The 23,668-nt window shown below is 29.2% G+C and overlaps 1 protein-coding gene across 1 annotated transcript in view; it reads right to left on the reverse strand.

Annotated features, from left to right (window-relative positions):
- The window catches only part of LOC116773668 (uncharacterized), a 58,666-nt gene that overhangs the window by 34,668 nt on the left and 330 nt on the right, over positions 1-23,668 (reverse strand). The window lies entirely within an intron of this gene.

Here is a 23,668-nt window from a genome sequence, read left to right on the forward strand (position 1 = left end):
GTTTTAGGAAAATTTAAAATATTTTATAAATTATCGTCTTCTTATATAAACGAGAATCAGCCAGTTAATATCATACCAAGGCAGACACAAGATAATGACAAAAATACACTTCGAATTTATCTCACATCCAGAAAACAAGTGGCACGATATCAAATAAGTCCATTATTACGACTGCCGTTCCAATATCCGGGGTGAGTGTTATTGCCTTATTGGCCACCTAATAGGGTTCGAGTTAGACTGGCTCACTTTGTTGCCACCGAACTTTCCCTTTGATATAAAAACTTTATATATGTACCTACCTTCATATGTACCTTACTAAATCAGCCAAAATCACAAACACACTGTTTTCGTATTTTCTGTTACATGTTATAATATTATACATTTGATCAAAAATATACTGTAATGAACAAAAAGTGCCAATGAATTATAGAAATGGCAGCTATATAACTAAAGTTTAGTAAGGACGAATTTTTATCACTTTATGTTAAATTCCAGTAATTTGTATTAAAACTAATAATTTAAACTTGCTACAAATCATACAATTAACAGAATTAGCTGACTTAAGTAATCTTAGAGTTCCGTTTCAAATCAAAGCTAATAAGTATCTTTGAATTCAAGTTTTGCCTCATTTTCAGTTGCAAAGATTGATGTTCCTTTCAAGTAACTTAGTGTTAAAAAAACAACAATTTAAAAATAAGAAATATATTTGAGTTAATTTTTTTTAACATTTCTATTCTTTTTTCTGGAGACTTTTTTCTCAAAACTACTGTTTCATTATTTCGTTGACTGAGCTATATATCAAAACGTTTTAGTTATTTTCCTGGCCAGCTAGCCTATTAAATCGGAAAAAAAATCTCTATATCCATGAATAATAAAAATAAATTAGAATATTGAAAAAAAAAACATTAATGAAATCTTTAAAAACTACATTTAGTTGGTATAACAAGTACACAACTATGAATAATTCATATAAGATTACGTCGTACTTTTTATTTTATGATCCATTTAATGATTAAACAGAATTGCTAGTCGTCTATTCAACTACGAATGTTATGATAATACAGTGCCCGACGAAATTACTAAAATGTCCCAAAGACAAAATGTAAACAGGACATTAAGTCTCAGCTCCAAGAGATTATGTAAATGAAAACGTATTACAGACGGATTGCGACGCGATTGAGGTTTTTCAGCGTAGTTTATACAGAATACGTAATAAAACCGCATTCTAACGAGACGTTCCTTTGACACTATTTTTTCGAGATGAAAATAAAACACATTCATTCGTCGCTATACGTTATAAATAAAAGTTTCTACGTTTATAAAAAATTTAATTTAGTTTTCTTCATATACCTTAAAAATATATATAAACTGTTTAGTGTTTTTTTTAAATTTTATATCTACATAACAATAGATTTTTTCATGAACTAGATTATTATACGATTTAATGCTGACTTTTTTTTTATTTTATTCTTTTAGTTAGGAGTAACTTATATCACGAGATTCAACATTACTTAATGAAGTACCAATATGCAAAACGAAAAAACACTACACAAAATATCACGTTAATAGTGTTCATCTGTTACTTGTTTGCTACGTCAGTAGCCTGCAAGATTTAAGTCAATGAAATAACCAGTAGTTGCTATGTAAAATGAAAACGACTAAGTTTATAAAAAACAAAATTTATGCATAATATGTGACTCATAAAGATTTGTTAAGCTCACACGATTTCTTAAATAAATTTTCATATTATATTATTGCTATTTACAATTAGAAAAATTTTAAAAAAGAAAAGACCGACGTAAAGGTATACTTCGTTTATTGCTTGAGTTGTAATGTTATCTTAGCAGTTTCGAAGTTTATTAAAGACTTTACATCCGACATCAAACTTTACATCTGTTTTCAATTAAAATGAAGAACTAATTAATTGCTTTTCTAATTAATTCTCTGGAATTTTCCTTACTCTCATTTATATTAAACAATGGAATATAACTGCTATGAAATTTAATAATATAGAGTGTGGGTATAAGGAGTTCTCCTTTTTACCGCCCGCGTGTTGGTCGAAAGAGATTGAGGTTTAAAAAAGCTATGTATATCTAAATGACCATGTTTACATTTATATATACGAATTGTGTTACATTAGCGGAATTGAAATGATTATATTATATAATTCATCATATTACTAAAAAAAATTAATGGTGGTTCTAAAACAGCATCAAGAAAGTCCAATTTTTCTTAGTGGCCTATTAAGTGAGAGTGTAAAATTTTAACAACTCTCTCGATTATATACAACTATATATAACATATAACAAACATAAAAGTATAAGTAAAGTATCAGAATGCCCACAATACGTCTGCCTGGAGAACTGCCTGTGTGTGTTTTTTTATAAAGAGGCAGCAATGGAACGTATCTTATGTTCAACATTATCCCATACAAAAATAAGTACACTAGCTGTCAAAATGTACACAGTTGATTTTGCAAGTGCTGATTTGAGATGTGAGTTTATATCCTCTTATGGTGCAGCAACGGTATAGAGTTACGTGCTAAGCCTGCTAAAAAATAGGGGAGAAAACGCCTCATACCCAGAATTGCTATAAAGTTACTGGGTGATTTAAAAAAAACATAATTCTGATTTAAAGTCGTCTCTTCATACATAAAGGAATACATTTTTTTTATTTCAAAGGTGGCAAACGAGCAGACAGCCTGTCTGATGGAAGGTAGTCACCGTCGCCCATGGTCACCTGCAACATAACATATGCTGCAGATGCGTTGCCGACCATGATTGTGAGAGAGGGAGAGAAAGGGTGGGAAAAAGGAAAGGGCAGGAAAGGGTGGGAAAAGAGAAAGGGCAACTGGCTCTCTCACTCATGGGTAGAAACGCAGCCATTAAATACTACTTCATGCCGATCTTCTGTGATAAGAAGCTACTTCCCCGGCCGCGGAGCCAGCCCATGTTCGGGCTGTAGTTACTTGACCACAGCTAGGCCCTACCACCTAAAAAATAGAGTATTTATGTTTTTCCTGTATAGAAAAGGGAATAAATTGAAAAACTAATTATACAAAAACTTAAGAAATATTCGGTTACAATGTTTTGTCGAATTACTAAGTAACATGGAATATATGAAACGATAAGCCACTATATAAGTCGGATATGTTATAACGAGTAGCTAAGATTATTTTTAAATTGTCCATTATGTTTATATATTTGAAAAGAGAACAAAGGTATAAAGCCGCAAATCACGAAAACCAAATGGTACTTTTCATTTCAAACATTTTGTATTGTTTAAAAAGCTATAAATGATTTAATCGTAGTTTTGGCCCCTGCTCCAGTGTACAGTTGGTATTACGTAGTGTTGCCAACATTACTGTATAAACACTGCAATATTGCTTTCCGCTCGACATTTTCCGATATCCATATAATTTATTCAGGCCTATCTCCGACTCCTGATAAATTATACGTTTTATCTAATTTTTTAATGTTACACTAAAATAATTGTTTTCATTTGATGTAGAGTAACTGATTTACGATAGTCAAACGCACTGATAACAAAAACGATGGAAGTATGTATTGTAATTCAATTAAAGTTATTTAAAATAGTAGTAAGAGTTAAAAATTGATTTTAGAACAAAGTAATAAATTTGAACTGAAATCCGTTTAATCCTTACCATTTATGTTACTTTTGTCGTAGCTACACATGTACTTTCTTTGCTTTAAACACAAAATCATAATGAAAGAATTGTCTTGTACCATCTTGTTTAATATAACTTAGTCATTTGAAATGTTAAATAAAAAGATACTGGAACTATTATAATAAAAAACATATGTAGAGATATTTGCCAGTAAACATCAAGAACTTACAAATTACTTGAATTAAATGAAGCATAAATTTAATATTATCAAAGTCGGTGCCATCAGACTTCAGTTCCAATAACATAAGAGTCTATTTTCACATAATAAATGAAAGTTCAAAATTGGTATAAATAAAATAAATCTTTCAGGTTCCTATGGATAAGCTACGGGCTTAATTTTTTTTAATATTTCCACGGCATTCAGTAACATGACGTTAGTTCGTAAGAAGAATACTCTATGTCCATTCGTAAATACATAGAAGTCAATATATATTTTGAAAACTTTGACATGGATAGAATAAATTGTTACGCAACAAAATACAGATATAGATCCAAATATCTTTAAAAGATGAGAATTCACAATAATATTACCAAGTATCACAAACCTCAAACAAACCGTAGCTTTCCTCTTATTAAATTTTCAGATCGGTTCTTTTCATTGCGTCATCAGAAGTCGAGAGAATATTTTTTTGTAAATAAGCTCTTGAAAACTTCTTTGTTTTAGTACAATTTAAATACGATTCGTCTGTTCCGAAGAAATTTCATTAAATGACACTTTTTTATTGTTAGGGTCTATACTTTTAGAACTCGTTTTGCATACGGAAACTCTTGTTTGCAAAATTTTCCGTCCTCATTAAAGGTCACGAGGCTTTATAGGTCTCACGTGCACTCTTGGGAAGATCGTGACGGTAAGGTAACTTAAAATATTTATCGACTAACCCTAATACATTTATTTGGTCGATATCAATATTAATTCGTGTTTGTATACAATTAATAAGTCGAATGTCTAAATTACACAACACGCTACCGACATTTCGTCGAATTTTTGAGAACTAATAATTAAGATAATTCAAATTGCAATTAAATGTTGATTTAAATTATTGCATAATTAGGAACTAATATCAAATATTTACAAGTTAAGTGTTCTTACATACGACATTTATATTGGCCCATATTAGCATAAACACACAGGTACATAAAACACACATACAGACACAGATCACTATAGCTACAATAACTCTTAAGGTTCTAATTGTCATCCCTTCTATTTCTTTTATTTTAATAATTCTTTTCAAACTCAACAAACCCCTTACACATCAAACGCACAATATTTGTTGCCAAAGTTCCACTACAGTAATATCCATCTTGTTTGTGTTTTACGTTATTTACTCGTTCATTCTCTTGTTGTTCTTTTCTTTTACACTAAATTTCGCTTCGCATATAGTAAAAGGAAGTTTTTTGTATTCTAGTTTGTAACTAATCATAGATATTATATGTGTATTATACGGTGTCTCAGCAAATCCTTATCCTTTGGAACATAAACAAGAAACTACTGTGCTAGTATTATTTGAAACAATCAAGGAATAGTAATTAAAAACCAAAGATCCCTTTAAAAAAATAAAGATCACGAGTTATTTTGAAAACATTTTTAACACATTGGATTTTGAGGCAAAAATATAATCGATCAAATTTTATTTTAATTCGATAACTTTTGTATTATAATTTTCAAACTATTAGTGCCAAACTTTTTTATGATTTGAAAATAAAGGACTTTGACGGTGAATAATTGAAAACTGAAAACGCCAATCATGTTTTTGAACTTTCGACAAATAAACTCAAAATGTTCACGTTATTGAGAAAGTTTTTGGATACTGTTATTTACATCGAGTTTGTCCTGATTACTTTTTATTTGTTCAATGTCGCGTTTCATCGTCGGTTTATAATCATCCTAAAGGCTTTGTCACCGAGAAAGCTTAACCCACTAAAAGCTGTTGTGATTAAACAGAATTCACACGAGATGGGAAAAATTAGCAAAATTTAAAACAAATTCTAAAGGAATCAGTCTTGGTTTATAAAGCGGAAACTTTATAAATATTCCTGACACAAGACAATAAGGAAAGTTATGTTATAACGTTACATTAAAATTGTATGTTTGGACTCCCAGTTTGTATTGAAATTATCTTTAAAAACCCTTAAAACACATCTTATGATGTTTATTGTTTTTTTTCATTTTAATCTTAACTTATGTCATTTACGTTACGTCAAAAGTATATATATAAATTATTATTAGGACACATGTGTTTTTTTTTTATGTGTACTTTTTTACCCTACAGGATTTATTAATTGTTTTTTATCTTTCTTAATTACCTGTTGTTATAACGATACGAAGTAATGTAAGAAACTTTATAATTTGTATTTAAGGTTATGAGCTATTGAAGTTTATGCATCAGCTTAAGTTGGTTTTGACAAAACTTCTAAAAAAATTGTAAAAATCTATTTTTCAAAGCTAAATACTGATAAATACTGGTTTTGTCTTGGTAATTTTTAAATAATCACGCATACAAAGTAAGTCACATATAAATTTTACAGCTACATATTTTTCAAAGAAATTGTTCCAAGCAATGATGTGGAAATATAAAAGTATTTTTAATGTGAATTATTCACTCGCGTTGAAAATTTACTGTTCAAATATCTCGAAGACTTTCGGTAGGTAGATTCTTAGTAACAAAATTTATTCACGAAATGAATTTTAAAAATGTTGTTACAATTAATTATATAAAAATAACTTGAGACTATAATACACAAACATACTGTCCATATTATAATTAACGTTTCCCTGTTAATGTGTCTTTGCCCCAAATAGCAGTCGACTGCGTCTCCAGTTGTTCTCTCCACACATATTCTCACGTCATACAATAATGTAATAAACAGCAGCATCAGAATGGTTCTAAAAATAATCTCATAAGCAAAATGAAATTTCTTTCAGTAAATGAAATCCTTTTACAAATATTACATAACACCACAGCCTTTTCCATAACGCATAAGGTATTACACCGAAGCTATTGTTAAGAATATGACGGCCACGTTTCAGTCCCGGCGAAATTAACAAATTAAATATTGAAGTCACTGCGACCCAAAACGAAATAAGCCTTGTGTATGTGGTTTAAGATTAAAAATCGAGAAGCAAATTTTGTTGATATAATATCATGTATACATTTTCAACAGAGCCATTGTTCATTATTTATATTGCAATGCATAATTACGACTCATCGTTACAAGACTTGTGTATCAGAACACAGCAATAAAAGATGTTTTAATCATCAATATACTTTGTCTCTTTTATAGTATTCCAGACGGAATGTATGAAGTGCAGTAAAATATACAATTGATTTTCTTTGAATGATTTTTTTATTATTTCCAATCTGTTACACACCTGAATCAAATCCCTTTTGGTTGCAATACAATGTTGTGTTTGGAGAAATGATAAATACATAATATAGTCATACGATCCGGTAAATAGATAGAGTAGAGGATGAGATCGGGCTATAGTTTTCCTTATTCCTTTTATGAGTAAAAAATATTACCAGCAATGACCTTATATATAAAAGGAATTAATTGCTAGTAAATCAATATTAAAAACAAATTAACTAACTTTTTACACTTACAGTTATATGTTATAATTATTCCAATTTGTATGTTATAGCCTTTAAAGTGGGCATTATTATTGATTCCATTATCAGGGACAGATATTGTAATTAAAAAGAGAGTTTTGACCCTTTTAGTAGTTACATTTCGAAAGCGTTGCCAGACTTAATGGAGGTGGCCATACTTATAGTAAGTAGAGAGGTCCTTCAGTAGCATTGCTGAATACTTGTTTAATTTAATTTTGCCAGGAAGAGTATTAAACCCTATAGGTATTATCAAAATATTCCGATATGATAATTTTATATGATATTAATTTTTTTTTATTCTGGATTAAAGGAATTAAACAACGGTTCAACTTAACGAGCCTTTTAAGTTTACACGTCTTACACATATGGAAAATCTTGCAATTTTGTTGAGTTGAGAGTTAGTGCAGTAAGCTATTTTACAATATCTCTTCGTTCTATCAGTTATATAAATTGTAATGTATTATTTAAACAAATATATTCAGAATATACGTATTATATTCTACAAAATGGTTATTTCATATTTATGTTAAATTCTGAATTTACAACGTTGTTACTGATCTGTCTACAAAATTTAAAATTAAAATGTTAGAAAATCCGTGTAATAATTTACATCACAGAATTAATAACGGTAATTAAGATTGAGCTATACAGGTTTTCTAGTTGATAAGTAATTACTGAGGTATAGTGCAGCTAATACAAAACCAATCTCATTGATTGACAGAGGCCGTGTTGTGGCATAGAGGAATACTAGTTAATTAATGACAATTGATCTAGATACTTTCTGATACCAACTATATTGTTATAAGCCATATGATTTATCTCTCTTGTATTTGTTTAAAGATGTCATATAACAAAAGGGAATGGACTTAACACTTGCATTAAAAAAAATACAAAATAATATTTTCTATATGTTACAAATCTATTTTTTTTACTTAGGATAGCTGGAGTAGGAGTAAGCTAACATAAAGTTAATATACGGCATATTTAAAAATGCATGGAACTTTGTATATATATCCTAACAAACAGGTAAAATACGAAATCCACTAAAGAGCATCACATCGTTAAGAAAAAAACTTAAATTATGAAAAATCGCCGTAGCAGTAAATTGCTACAAAACAGCTCTCCTGCTACTTAATACAACCTCGTTTCAGCTCAATTTAACGAGATCTCTGAAACTTTAAATCTTGTGAAATGCCCTGCAGTTACCTCTTCAAGCTATTTTCTTTAGTTTTTTTCCGAGTTGGAGCGAGACCAATTTATCAAAGTTGTGACACGCTATTTTACAAAATACGATGCTGGTTTACTTGTCAGCATTTTGAACAATAACGTTTCTTTAACATTTGACAGAAAAGCTAAATAATAGCTTAGTCAAATGGAAAAAACAGAAAACTTAAGTAGTATACAACAATAAATAAATCATTGAGAAACTGGACTGGAAATTGTAACGTGGACGTTGAAAAGGATTTATTAGAAATAATAAATCAGAGATGTGGTAACTTCCTCCTATTAGAATGATTATAACGCCTTCAATACCAACAACTATTTACCAGAATCATTTTAACATAAAAACATTTTGTTATCACCTAAATAATGATTTCTTCAGGTATAAAAAAATATTTTATTATGATTAATTAAAATCTCCGTCGAAAAAAAATTATATACAAAAACATATAACTGTAGATAGGTATGTATAGTATGTATAAATATAATTATTTAGATATTTAAAGTAATTGCTAAAATAATTATAGCAATTACGTCTTCATACATCAATCAACTGAATTGCAATTTAGTTCAATAGGTTTCCAAATATGTCTGTAAATTCTGACATAACTGTCTAATTCTAGTATATTACACGAATTGAAAATTAAATACCCATGTATCTATATTTTCGAGTTAATCTTTTAGTAACACATAATTTATTTTTAATATCATTTTTATCTTAATATAACTAATAAAAAGAGTAATGTGGTTTATGAAACCACGACGTTAGGATTAATATTGTTCGTCAAAGTGGATATAAGTAAAAATTGTTGAGATATATTCCATTTCGGTGATTCGGTGATTTTAGTCGAGTATCATGCAACAATATACATAAAATATAATAAAAACATTAGAATGACGAAGGCGTTTTAAAAACTATGCAATATATAAAAATTTAAAACACTTCATCAAAACAGAAATACCCCAGAGTATTTACATGAGTGAACAAAAAAATATAAATCCTTCACGGTCAACTGATACGACCGAAGCAGAGGTCGGTTTGCCCCCACCCCGGCGCCGGATGTAATGCGATATGCGATAGATGGATGAAAAAATAACTTTGCAATACGATAGAAATTTTAATATTTAGTTTTAAAATTTTTCTGTATATAAATATCGATTTACACATATATTTGTACTTTTTAATAAAGGTTTTACTAAACACACTTATTTCACTCTAATAAATAAATGAGCTAAAAGCACTTACAACGTGTCACTGTAAACTATATGGAACAGTTATTTATGCACTGTCTTGTTTTTTATTAATTTTTCTGAGCGATTAAGCGTAATAATTATCAGAAGATGGGAAAAAATATCTTTTGAGAATGATTATCTTCAGTTACAATCGCACACCCGCGTGCCCAGCTTTGCAATTAATGCTGTCTGATTTCAGCAGTCCCTCTCATCCCACTCACAAGGCCTGTATAGATAACGACACAATGCGAGTAATCTTCAGCTAGAATCGAGCTGGTTGGACTAAAGATATAGAGAAAGTTGCACCGGATTAGTAATAAAATAAAGAATTGCAGTAAACATTTTGTCCAGAAAGATCATATGTCAGGGGTACGCGATACAAGACGTGGCCACAGCTATTTTTTTTTAAAAACGCAGAGGCACACACAAGTTAAAGCAGCTACGTACTAGATATGACTATATCGGGATGTCGTTTTTGATGGTAATATATTTTACATGTCCAAAAAATATTTAGTTAATGTACGCATAATCTTCCGTAGCAGGAAGTTTTATGAAAAAGAATAGTGCCTTTACTTCATATAGAATAAGGATGGAAACCGATGCTATATGTGGCGGTGCCAAAAGTGAAATTTAATAAACTAAATGTTCATTATTAGTCGTTTAAATTTATTTAATATAGTTCAGTTTTATCTTAAAAGTCATTTTGCTATTGGCTCGAAATGAAACTTATTCAAAAAAGTTAGCGAGAATCTCAATTCTAACTCTGTTTAATACATTTCATAATGCATTAAAGCTATTGATTAAGATTTAGGCTCCTTAAACGTTTTTAAAACTTTTTATTTGGTAATGTAAATTTACAATTTGAGTTTTGATATTTTAATATATGTTATTAATAATTTAATATATGATATTTTAATGTATTTCTATGTATTATATATAAAATTTACGACAATGGTTTTTTTATCGATTGTAGATGAAAATACAGAGTAATATCTTATTTTTGCTTTTGGTGGTGGCTTCCCAATTTCTTTTTCTCTTAGAACTATTAAATTGTTTAACATTAAAAATATACTTTATACTTTATGAGAACATCGTGATATATTTGTAAAAACTACTAACAACGAATGTAATTCATGTCTTAATGACCGTACCAAATAAACGGAATTGAAAACTTAGCTAATGTTATTGTCATTAACCAATAATATACTGCCTTCTGAGACAGTATAACAAGAATACCCTAAATTTATAATTGAACTTATAAACTCTTCCTTAAATTTTAATTCCAAGCATAAAATTTTGTTTGGGAAAGTAGAAATATGATGTTATATATTAATAGTAATAGAAAAGCTTGCTTGTTAGATTCCTAAATTGGTGTTAATCCTCTCGTAGATGGTCTTAACAATGTGTGAAAGACCTTAGCAACTGTAGCACATTACAATGTTTAAGACCCACTAGTAAAACTATTAACCAACAACCCTTCAAGTTATTATAACAAGTATGCCTACCCTTATTAAGCTCTACTTACTCTCGGGGGATCAACGGTAACATTTCACTCAAAATTTAACATCTCCCAAGTTTTATTTGTTTGCCCTATGACCTTACTACCCTTTGTTGAACTATTTTCGTACTACGGATTAAATAATTTATTGAACTGTACAGCTAAATTTATATTTATTTAAAATAGTAATGAAATTGCTTTGAATATTTTCAAATATATTTCTTCGTAGATAAAATAAAATGAATGTAGATTATATCAAGATATAAGTATTTTGGATGTACATTGTTCTTAGAATCAGTACCAGTTTTCGTCGTTAACTAAACTATACCGACCATTTTTAAACTTCCTTCAAGCATCATTTATTTCAAATTATTGTTATAATTTTTTATATACTCAACTTCTTTAGTAATAGCAGTAAGAGCAAACTGTAGTCAATATTATAGTAAAATATTGCGACTAAACCATTTTAAATAAACTATTGTTTTATTTTCTGTATACTTAATTTTTTATGAACATATTTCTAAGCCGAGGTTGAATTATTCGTAACCAAAATCCGTTTTGCAATATATCATCCGAAGGATAGTTTGTAATTATGTTTATAAAGACAATTTCTAAGTTCCTTCAAATTTTATGAAAATAAATTTTCAATATAAAATTAATAATTTTAAAAGTACATATCGGCGCAATTGTTATTATTTGAATGACTCATAATTGAGGGTAGTTGAAATTATCAGGTGTCAGCCGCATAACCACCTGCGTAGTCACCTGTGCAAGTGTAGTCACAACAATGTTGGTAAAAATAGAAGCGACAGTACAGATAACAGATAGTCTCGCTCAAGTCGTTGCAAGGTATGGACTTCTTCGAAGTAAGGGATTCGTCAAACCGACTACGAGGTTATCTTCATGAGCCTGAGATCCTGACGACATTCAAGAACAAAGTCATTGGTGTCATCAGTTATGGTGACGTCACTCTTTTCAAAAACGACAAAGTGCTTCCTACCCCGACATACATAATGCTGAACGTTAGAGAATTAAGTTCCGTTTCTGTTATTAATTGGGTAAAGTTAAACATTTTAAAAACTAACGATTATATTGACAGTCCAGAGGTAGGTACTTAATCAAGTAACTATTGGCCAAAAAAACTTACATCTTTTAGAAAGGAGCTGTTACTCTAATACTTCTGTATTGACATTAATGAAACATAGGTAAGAACCACCATAAGGAAAATGGCTTCCAAATAGAAAAAAACGTATCAGAATTGGTTGTTCTGTTTGAGAACTGTAATGGCACAGATAAATACACACACACACACATATATATATACCAACATTCGCATTCATATAAACGCATACACAGGCACACACACATCGATATCAAACTTATTACATGTTTTTTGAGTCGGCGGTTTAAAAACTAAAACATTCCATCCTGCAGTATCCGTTCGATATATCAGACTCAAATGGTCACAATTCTCTGTATCTATATTTCTCACCGTCTACTCGTCTGTCCGTTTATTAAGTAATTAAGCTAAAGCTCCTGATAACTTGATTATTTCTCCGTAGCGAAATTTAAAATTATCTTACAAGAAACACTTTTCCGAAACAAAGTTATCCAAAATTTATTTAACGGGCTTTTAACTAATTACTAACAGATGACGCAGATAGAAAACCAATTGGATCTGATTGACAGGAGCCGTATTATGATGAGCCTAGGAATGGTATAATCAATACGAGAGGCCCACAACGATGGAGTAGTATTGAAAACGGATTTTGAGCTGTGTAGATACGTTCTGCAAAAATTTTATCAAACTTTATAATTTAATTATCATTTTCTATCGCTGTATTATCTGTAAATACACGAGTGCGTATAATAATGCATTAAGATTAAAAAATATAATAATTACAATGAGTCATTATTATCATAGGGATAATAAATTTTAACGTTATTTTGGTATTTTTTAAAGATTTTATTAATAACGACTTTTCTGACATTTTTATTAAAAATATAGTTTCAATTAAAAATCTATATCAATAATTTGTCGTCATTGGAGGAAAATTATTTATTGTTGTTATTCTTACGTTACATGCTTTGATATTAAATATGAAAAGGAAATTTTACTCCCTGATTAATAGCTATATTAAATCTTTAAAAATGTCTACTCTATATTATTATTTTTCAAGAAAATGGTATCATATTTTTTCTAAAATCTCACTTTGATAGTGCAAAGTGCAATTTATTGAAGCGACAAGATGCAGTGTAAATGAGAATAATGGCAATCTATTCTTTATGATATTCGCAGTAACTTGACTTCTCTTTGGAAAAGTTAATGTAACCATCTCAGTGGAAATATTCGTAAAAAAAATAAATTATGTGAAAAGATTATTGATAAAGAGTACGATTTTTCCACTCTATGTCTGCAATTTTTAACAATACCAAAACCAGTTTTATTTTTTTACTTGTCTGTGTCTAGAACAAAAGCATTTTTTCACAATTTGCATAAAACTGTTTGCAAAAAAATTATTTATAAGTGTATGAAATCATTAAACATACTTAAAGCGAAAAAGAATTACAAGATATTAAATAACGAATTTTTTTTCATTCATAATAATTTATTACGTCACTTGTAATATCAACTGAAACATACCATAAAGACATATTTGAATAAAGTTTTATATAAAATATAAATTCGAACATTTTAATATCAGCAATTGATATGAGTGTGGAAAAATAACCCTGAAACCATTTTCACAGTCCAACGTTTCGTTCTGCTTTTCAAATCCACTTCAACTGCTGTTTTCTGTACCGGAATATTATTAACGAAACTAAAGATTGATCAATTTTAACACAAGTTAAGTTTCGGGTCCATGAATTTATTCGTGCTCTGAAATGCTCTGAAATGAGCCATTGACATACTTATTTATAAAACCGCTGATCTAAATATATTTTGTGTTCATTCAAATGGTATAACTTTCATTTATGTTGAAAAGAGTGCACTTTACGTAAGCTCAGTAGCTGTAGGTACACTCGTGGGCCTACAATGTCACTTTATTTATTTCGTAGTAATATTTTCTTATTCCAAACAAGGTTACCTCGCCCACGGGCCTTTTTAGTTAAAACTTTCCGTCCCTAAACGTATTCGTAAAATTACTGTGCAGAATTATCTTATTTTATATTGTCTACTTTTCATTGTATCTTATTGTAATATAAATGAGAATAGAGGATGTTATTCTGAGGTTATATATTTTTTTGTAGTGTCTGTAGGAGTATTGTTTCTTTATGAAATATTTTAATATTAAAAATATGTTTCAATAGAAATTTTCAGTAAAGTTTTATAATCAACACTCGATCGTATCTTATCATACAATAATAATTATTCCACAATGAATAAAAACATTAATTCATTAGCCAGCTCATATTTCTAGCACTTTTCATTAGTATATATTTATACAAAACTAATATTCTACACTAGTAATATTGTTTAATTTGCTAACAACGACGTCGGATTCAGTGTCCCGGAGGTTATGGCGAGCCCATAATTTCAGTAATATCAAGGTCAAAACCTTCAAACAACAGCGCCGGTTGCGTGTTCTCGTTCCGACGGCATAAAACTTTACCTACACGAGAATGTTTAAAAGCTAGATTATTAGTATGAATATAATTTACACGTTATTATTTTTTTATATGTTTCTATTATAAAGCAGTATAAAAGTAACAAACGACCTAATTTCGAAAATCAGACCTTTAAATATTTAGCTAGCACTCTAATGCTGTGCCAGCAATTTCTGTAAAATTTCTTTTCAAGCAGGCGGATGAACTCCTTATTTTATTATTTATCTCAAAATTTGCTCACATGTATAAGCATTCATTATACGCATATACAAGTTCTTAGAGCGAGATGGAGTCGGGCAAGCGTCGTTCAGTTGCTAGTATATATGTAAAAGCGGCGCCAGTCCGCCGTCAATTAATTATTTAAATAAGTTTCATTACACTATTATCCCTTAATTATGCTTTACATTATACTATTGCAATGTTAGAGCAATTTTTTTTCACTTAAGTTTTTTTTATGCTAAAGCAAATTGAGGCCGCGCTTAACTAGTAATTGACCTGTATAATATATACTTTCCAGTCTTCCGAGAAAAATAATTACATTCCATATTTAAAGGTAACAGAACAATTAATATCATCTCAACACTCGATATTCAAAAAAAATCTAAGTTTTTTTAAATAATATTTCACTGATCGAGCGATTAAATTGTGGCACAAAGTTTCTCTTTTGATTAAACAAAATTTACAGTTAAAATTTAATTTAATTTAAATGGGAGCAGTAAAATTGTAAATTGAATAATTTTTAAGGAATTCGAGAGTAACAAGCGTAAATAAAATAATATTTTCAGATTTGATTCGCGCGTATTTGATTTACGGTTTAATTTTTAACCTGAACTTTCGATTACTCTCCAATAACAGCATGCAGGGATTAATTGTCTCCTATATGGGTTATTTTTCTTTTCACATATTTTTTGTCACTCTTTCTAGGATAAAAATAACCATTATAATGCACAAATTTCAAATTTTGTCATAAAAATTAACTAAAAAGAAAAAGTATAGCTATTTTGTCCTAAGTATGGCACCAAAATGCGTTTTTCACTTTTCCTGTACAATACTTATTTCTATTCCAGTTCTTACCTCTATAAGAGTTATTGTTAGGAATTAATCACAATAGGACCATTGTTTATCTCCAAGCTAACGATCATTATATTTTTTCTTTGACATCTAAAAGTTGCGATTAACTAACAGTAAATAGAATTGTTTTAGAGCTTTTAAATATTTTAAATTAGGGGAAAAGGAATAGTCATTTCTGATTCCTACATTCAAGATAAAAAATCTATTGACATCAGTCCATTGTGTTGTTCGGAGTTAGAGAGTCTCAAAAGTATTGTTACCATGTTTTGTTTGTTTCGCAACTGTTCTGACCAACCCGTTTTTTAATCAGTAACGATTGTGAGATATATAAATCAGTCTAAATTATGGTTCTCAATCATATGAAGGCTAACGTAAATTTATAGCTTAAAGTCATGAGCATCTCAATCTTTACTGACTTGTAGGATGTTTTTAATAACATGATAAAAAGCTAATATAATGTACATACATTAACAACGTTAACAAATGGAACCCCCAGTGGCTGAGCATCATCTTACTTTGAATGTTATTTCTTTCGTTTATAATGGTTATTCATTAAGAGGATACGATTGAGTAATGGTCACAAGCACATATATTTTTCGTAATCACATCCTGAATGTAAGTGATATGATGTTTGGCATTAGATAAATAATTTCGAATATAAGATAGACTCTTATAAACTTAAAAATACGACCTTTGAGTAATAATTGTATAGTTACGGAATTGTTACCAATAAATCTTTTGTTTATTATCAGATGAATTATAGTTTAGGAAAAAAAATCTGTGATAAATGTTGGTATTCCGTTTCCCTTAGATACATTTAATATTATATTGAGTTTAAGATTTTTTTACTCAGGACATTCCAGGACAACTATCAACCAACAGGAAGTTTCTATTGAAATCCGTATATGGAATGTTAGGAATTGGCTGGCAACGAAATTCTGAAACTTCGTGACTACAGAAATCTTTTCAATGCGTTTTCCAACTTCCCAACTACAAGCCGAATTGAAGCCATACATCAATGCTTTTACAAAAATTGTTCTCGTTCTAGTTATAGCATTAAAACAACTTGTTTTTGCGTTTTATAATTATTTTCTTTAATTTCCCAAACTTTCATTCTATGAAATAACGCATATAATTATAAAAAAACAAGTGAATTTGCAATTCAAATTTGATGATAGTTTCTTACTATATAGTTTTGGTTTCTAAAAAGGTTAGTGTAATGTCCATCTCATCTGAATTATATCTTAATAAAAAGAAAATAGCCTATGAAACGTTAATTTGTGTACAAAATTGACTGAAGGATAAAGGCAGGTGCCGTCAACTCTGTACATAAAGGCGAGTCTAAGTGCTATTCCAATAAAGCTTAAGTTAACGAGATCCGGGAACAAAAGGTTAGGGTTGTCACAAGGCCATCTAAAACTATTAAAGAACCTTTAAATTATACGATTAGAGAATAACTTTCATTAAATCTCTTATTTTGTTAAAATATCTTAATATATCTACCTCTAATTGACCTGAATTGGAAGCAAAATAAAAATAGAAGCAGCCACTTCGAGCACCTGGCAACTAAAATGTTCATTTAGCGTGATAAATGGTTTTGATTTTATTTTACTATTTAAATAATAAAATTGTTGCAATTCTGATAAGAAAAAATTTAATGCGGTTAATATTAATAAATGATTTCAGTTTCAAAACTTCCATCCAAAGTACCTTCTACTTAAATTTCTATCTATAATAAATAACAAATATAAAAAATAATTTCAACACAAAGAATTAATTGCGTTCAAGTATTTTGGTAGTTCAGTAAAAGCAAGCTGTTACTGGCGAGTGAATTCCAAGTCTTTTCAATAAAAAAAAAAATAGAAATATGTTGATTGCCTTGAACAACTCAGACCTACATGCCTAATGGCGTGTCTAACACTTTGTGATGTAATAAAAACAAAATAAAAAGCGGCAGCCATGTTGCTTTCAGGTTCACTTGGAATTTATAGCAGAGGTTACTTGTGTTTGTGACTTTTATATTAACCTTAAGGTAAACGTTATCAATCATTACTATAAGTAACTTGATTTTTGTAACCTTATTAAGTGAAAACTGAAAGAAGAGTTTATTCAAATGATAAATTTGGAATACAAATGAAACTCCTTAAAGAATACTGGAATTGATCTAAAACAATAAAAATAATCCAGTGAAATCCAAATCATAAGGTGGTGAAAGTGACAAGATCTGTATTCATAAACTTTAATAAATCTAATTATTTCTGAGGACGGCTAGAGCTTAAAGTTCATTTGCAATTTTATTATACCAAAACCTGGGTCAAGTATATCATTACAAATCTTTTTCTCTAATAAAATATGATAATTTATTCGCAATTTTCCTGTTTACACAAAGACCCGTAATGAGGGCTTCTGGAACTCATCAAAATTCATATTAATTTTAATTCGACCCCAACCTTAAGCCAAACTCGGTTTGTATGTCTTTATATTTCGTCCTTCTCACTATTTGCATATCGCGTTCTTTTTAGTCAGGTGAAATGACCTGATTATTTATCACGTAATCCGTTTAACCTTATTGTAACACAGCGTTTCTTGCAATCCCATTTTAAATTACCAAATGCTTAATAAACGTTTAATGGCTAAACGGAACTCTTATAAGAATACCTTTTTAACTGGTTTTCATTCTACCAATTTTTATTTTTCTCATAAATACGACTTGATTGCAAACTAACATTAATATACAAAGTCTGCAAAGCCCGAAAGTAGTAATAGCTAAAACGACAAAGACAAACTAACTAAAAAACCAAGTCATCGATGTAACGAGGTTGAACCTACAGTTTCATTGATTTCTCATACTTTAATCACATTAAAATATCAAAACATCAAGAAATAACTGAATTATTTGTTGTTTATATCCAAACTGATGCCTATGTATGGTAATCATACGTTTCAAGGGCTTAATGTTATTTATTTATCATTGCTATCTGTTTGTTCTTTAGTAGAATATTCAGTTCCTTTATTAGTTTCTGAAAGTTTACTAACCAAATAACAAATATTAGCGGCCCATTGATTCATTTGTGTTCTGGTCTAATGTTGTAATATCATATTATTAGGTTGTAACAGGTTTGTCTGTCTGTAATATTAAAATACATCTTCAGAAAAAGACGTGGAATAATGACTTTGTAAAGAAACTGACATTTTAACATCATACTAAAACGTGTTGATGGTATAAACTGTTGCAGATGAAAAATTGTTTAGCTGTAATAGATATATCGCGCCTTAAAATGAGCACATCTACTTTAACTTATAACAGAATACAATATTTATAACCAATGCTTTGTCGCAACATCCTTCTAGGAGCGAATCTTTTAAGAATTTCTACCTTACGTCGCATTTCTTGAAGCCAATATCTTGTGAGCAAAAGCGCTACTGCCTTTTGTGACGTCCGTTTACTTGAGTACAATAACCACAGAGTTAGCTTAGCATATTAAAGTAATACCGGGGAAAAGAAATAGAGTACATTTTTTATAATACCTTTGATGATGAGGAATATTCTAGGAAACGTATATTAAATATATTAGCACGTTGTAACAAATATAAAGCATTGTAATTGTGTAGAATTTTATTCTTAAAATTTTAGCATTCACACCGCCTTTCTGTAGTTTTGGTTGTTTTCATTATGTTAGTTTATTGTATGGATCAAAGACTGAGATTGTATATCAATATAAAACTAAACTTAATATCAATAAAACTTAAAGTAAACTTGATATCAATAACAGACTTTTTTTAATTTGACTTAAATTTGAGTGAACGTAAAAGTCAAGTTTGGTTTAATAGAGGTGAGCAGTTAACTTTGCTCATCTATTTTAATCTTGTTTTTTTTTTTATATATTTTTTTACTTACCAAACTTTTTCAAAATCTCCTGTTACAGCAATGCAATACACTTGCATTGCTATTGCACTTGCATTAAGCAATTAAATAAGGTATATTTTATTAAAAATCATCAATTTCAATTCGATTAAAATAATAATAATTTTCATTTTATTCGTTTTATAAAAATTTAATTTCCATGAAACCACATTTCGGCTTATTAAGTAACCTACATTAATAATGCTCCATAATTATAGAGCACTTTAATTTCGATTGCAAAGTGGTAAAACATATTGTACGTATTTATATAAAGATGAAAAGCGGTTATTACCAATTTAGAAATAATATATTTTATATTTACAATGATAAAGTATTGCTCCCGTGTTTTCGAAATAAAGAAATTATTATAGTATTTTATTTTAGATATTTTCCTAATAGTATTACTATTAAACGAACGTTGACTAGCTGTCGTCAAGCACAAGTTTTAATTTAACTCACAATAAAGTTCTTTGCATAGTGTTAAAATTGTTTTATATCCCTAATCATCTCAAAGATACATTTCAAAATCTTCAAAGTATACCTAGAAAAAAATAATTTAAGTATTAATTGCCCATACAATGATTTAACCAGAAAATCACCCTGAGAAATTCATTAATCCTAAATTTTTCGACTAAGATATTTGTAAGTACTATTCAGTTAACTTGATATTTTAGCTGAGAATAACCTAAATCAAAATTTTGCCTTTTTTTTTCTTTACATTTATCGACATACACTCAAATAAGTTAAAAAAATATTATTAAAAGAGTGCTTAGTATCGTTACTTTGCAAAACTACTAAAGTATTATAAAAAAAAAACTTATAAATCAGCTTTCAAGTGAAACCAGAGTGTGTTTTAAAATTCATAGATTTTAAATCATATTGCTGATAAAAGGCAAACGTATTCAGTGAATGAGAAATGGCACAGTTTCGGACAAACTCTACAGAATATTTCCCAAAATTTACCAGTTTTGGGTTCGATATAGTGTCCAGTTTAACCTTTCGGCATTAGGTGTCTTTCCCTTATCATCCAAATTTTTGGGCCCTTAATATTTCAGGAGCCTGCCTCCATAGAAGTATTTTAAAGTTCCCTCATAAAAGTCTCATCCCGAGGCGAGGAAGCGGTCACTTTGGAGGTCTTATGTTTAAAGCGAGTTACATGGTGAGCCAAAAAGTTTAAATTGCTAGTTTGTCACGGTTCCTTGGACATGATAATTTATTTAAAGTTTTTTAGTACCTAAGAGAGACATTTACATTACCGAGAAAACATATTTGTGGACTCTTAATCTGATTCCATTTTTTTATTATACTATCGATCTTTCTGTTCAGTGCTATCTCAAAAAAAAAAAAAATATTTTTTACTTTTTAATTTATCTCAACCTTTTGGCTTTTTATATTTAACTATTTTATCGTTGACGCAATTTTTCTTTTCTTGATACTGGTAGGCAGATATTTAATTATGAAGAAAAACAAGTTTGGCTTTTACCATTTTTCCTAACAAAATAGAATAAGACAGCTCAATTTACAGCCCTCTTGTTTAATTTACGCCTCAAATTTAATATTTTCTTAAAATTTTTGTGTAAAAATTTTCATAAACACTCTCTGATATTAATTTGGATTCAGGAACTCATTTATATTTTTAAAAAATCGTACTAGTGTTTAAGGAAGACCTCATCTGCTGGCATTTTTTATGAAGCGAATATCTTTTAATATTTTTATAAACCTTTTTGGTCGTAAATTAACCGTTTAAAGCCATAAAGAATTTGTTTACTCCAGTGGAATATAAGTAAATTTATTCAAAAAATAGTTGATTTTGTTGAATGTTTTGATATGATCTATCTAAAAATTTATATAGACAGACAGATTTTCTTTGAAATGTGTTATAACAAACAGACCTAAAATTACTCGCTCTGCAAATTTGGAGCGAGTAAACATGGGAACTAGAATAAATTAAAAACGGAGGCGTTTCTAAAAACTGTGTTGATACTCATGAACTTTAGAGACAGATTTGCTTGATACCTCTGCAAACTTTCAAGTAAATAGTGAGTCTGTATTTCGAAACAAAATATAACCAATATTTCATTATCTTTATGTTCCGTGTTCGTTCCAACCTTACTATATTAAAGTTTTCTTTTGAGTTAAATTACATATGTGATGACTCATAAAAAATCCTGACAACCTCAGCACACTTATAATATGATTTATATAAATATTCATATTGCTACTTAAACACATCATGTATAAAGAAACTCATTGAATAGTAAAAAGACAACTAAAAACCGTTTTGGGTAAAACCTATTTAGAGAAACACAAAGAAATTAAAAAAAATCGAAATACTAAATTAAAAAAAAAATGGTGTTCTATACTAACCCGAAAATATTGTTTTTTTCTCCTATCATCGTAGTACGATCATTATTTTAGTTTTAGAAAAAAGGAAAGTAGTAAGGGTAATGTATCAGGCAAAGGTAACTAAAATGTCGAGACCCGTAATAAAAACACATTTTCCTCTCTAAATTGCCCATAAAAGAGTAAATATAAGTAACGCCGCGACGTCAATACCTTATTTCCATATAGCTCGTTAGAATTTAATTTAATTAAGGCTTATATGTACACATCTACTTATTCCTAAAAAATGTTTCTAAAAATTTAAAATAGTATTAGATGAAGTTGAAATAAGTGCTGACGATAATATCAGGGGATCAGTATGTTTTAAAATGCTTAAAATATTAAGTGTTGCATCAAGACGTATTTTCCTCGAAGCAATTTGTTTGGCTGAACACCGCAAGGCCTGCTTCAGTAATGAGCTGGCTCTCGACCGCAACGCTGGCTAAGCCTTGGAGAGCTAAGAAGCTACTAACCCTAATGTTGCAGATATACGTTCAATATGGCATTTAGTATAATATAGTATCTATAATTTAATCTATATAGATATCTCTATCTGCAATATCTTCAATATTAGAAAGAGAAAAAAACTGACTTGCTACTAGGTATGAATAAATATTCTACTACATAAACATTAAAAGTTTATAGAGAAAATATCTTTTTCAACTTTTAAACTATCATTGAATTAGATATATTTATTTTTTCTCGAATTCAAATATATTTTTCTTCTATCAAAATGCCCATCTTAGAGTAACCAAAATAGCAAAATCAATAACAAAATTAATTAGTATGTATATGTTGTAAACATGTTAAACCAAGTGCAGCAAACGACGCATGATTTACATGTGTATGTGCAAATAGAGTACATAAAGATCCGCAAATCAGGATTTGAAACGAAATGTATTACGATACTTAATGTGAACGGACATCGTGTCATGATTCATTTACATAATACAATTTTATTTCAAAGATCTCTATCTATCTATCGCTAGGTATTACAATGGGGCAGTGAAAAATATTTTTCACAGTTATTTTCGTAGGATACTCAAATCAATAATTATCTTGATGTTAGTATATTTCTCAAAAAAATAAAAAAGGTATAATATTTTTAATCACGCAACATATTCCACCAAATTCCACCAAAAAGCATAAATGAATTATTAACACCAGTACAATGCAGCTTTATTAATAAATTTAATATTATATTTAAAAACAGCGATTAAATATTAAAAACAACTGTTTCATTATAAATTAATATAAAGAAAGAGTTGAAATATGCGATCCACTTTTCATAATTCCTTCAATAATAATAAGTGAAATAATTTTTTACCTTATCAGGTCTAATGGTATTCAAATAGCGATAAAGTAATCAAGTTATTGTCCTAGTTTAATTTTTTATAAAGGCCAAAATGACGTGCGGAAAATAGCTTCATAAGAGTTTTAATTAAGTTGAA

This window comes from Danaus plexippus, chromosome 8 (genome assembly GCF_018135715.1).
Source record: "Danaus plexippus chromosome 8, MEX_DaPlex, whole genome shotgun sequence".
NCBI lineage: Eukaryota > Metazoa > Arthropoda > Insecta > Lepidoptera > Nymphalidae > Danaus > Danaus plexippus.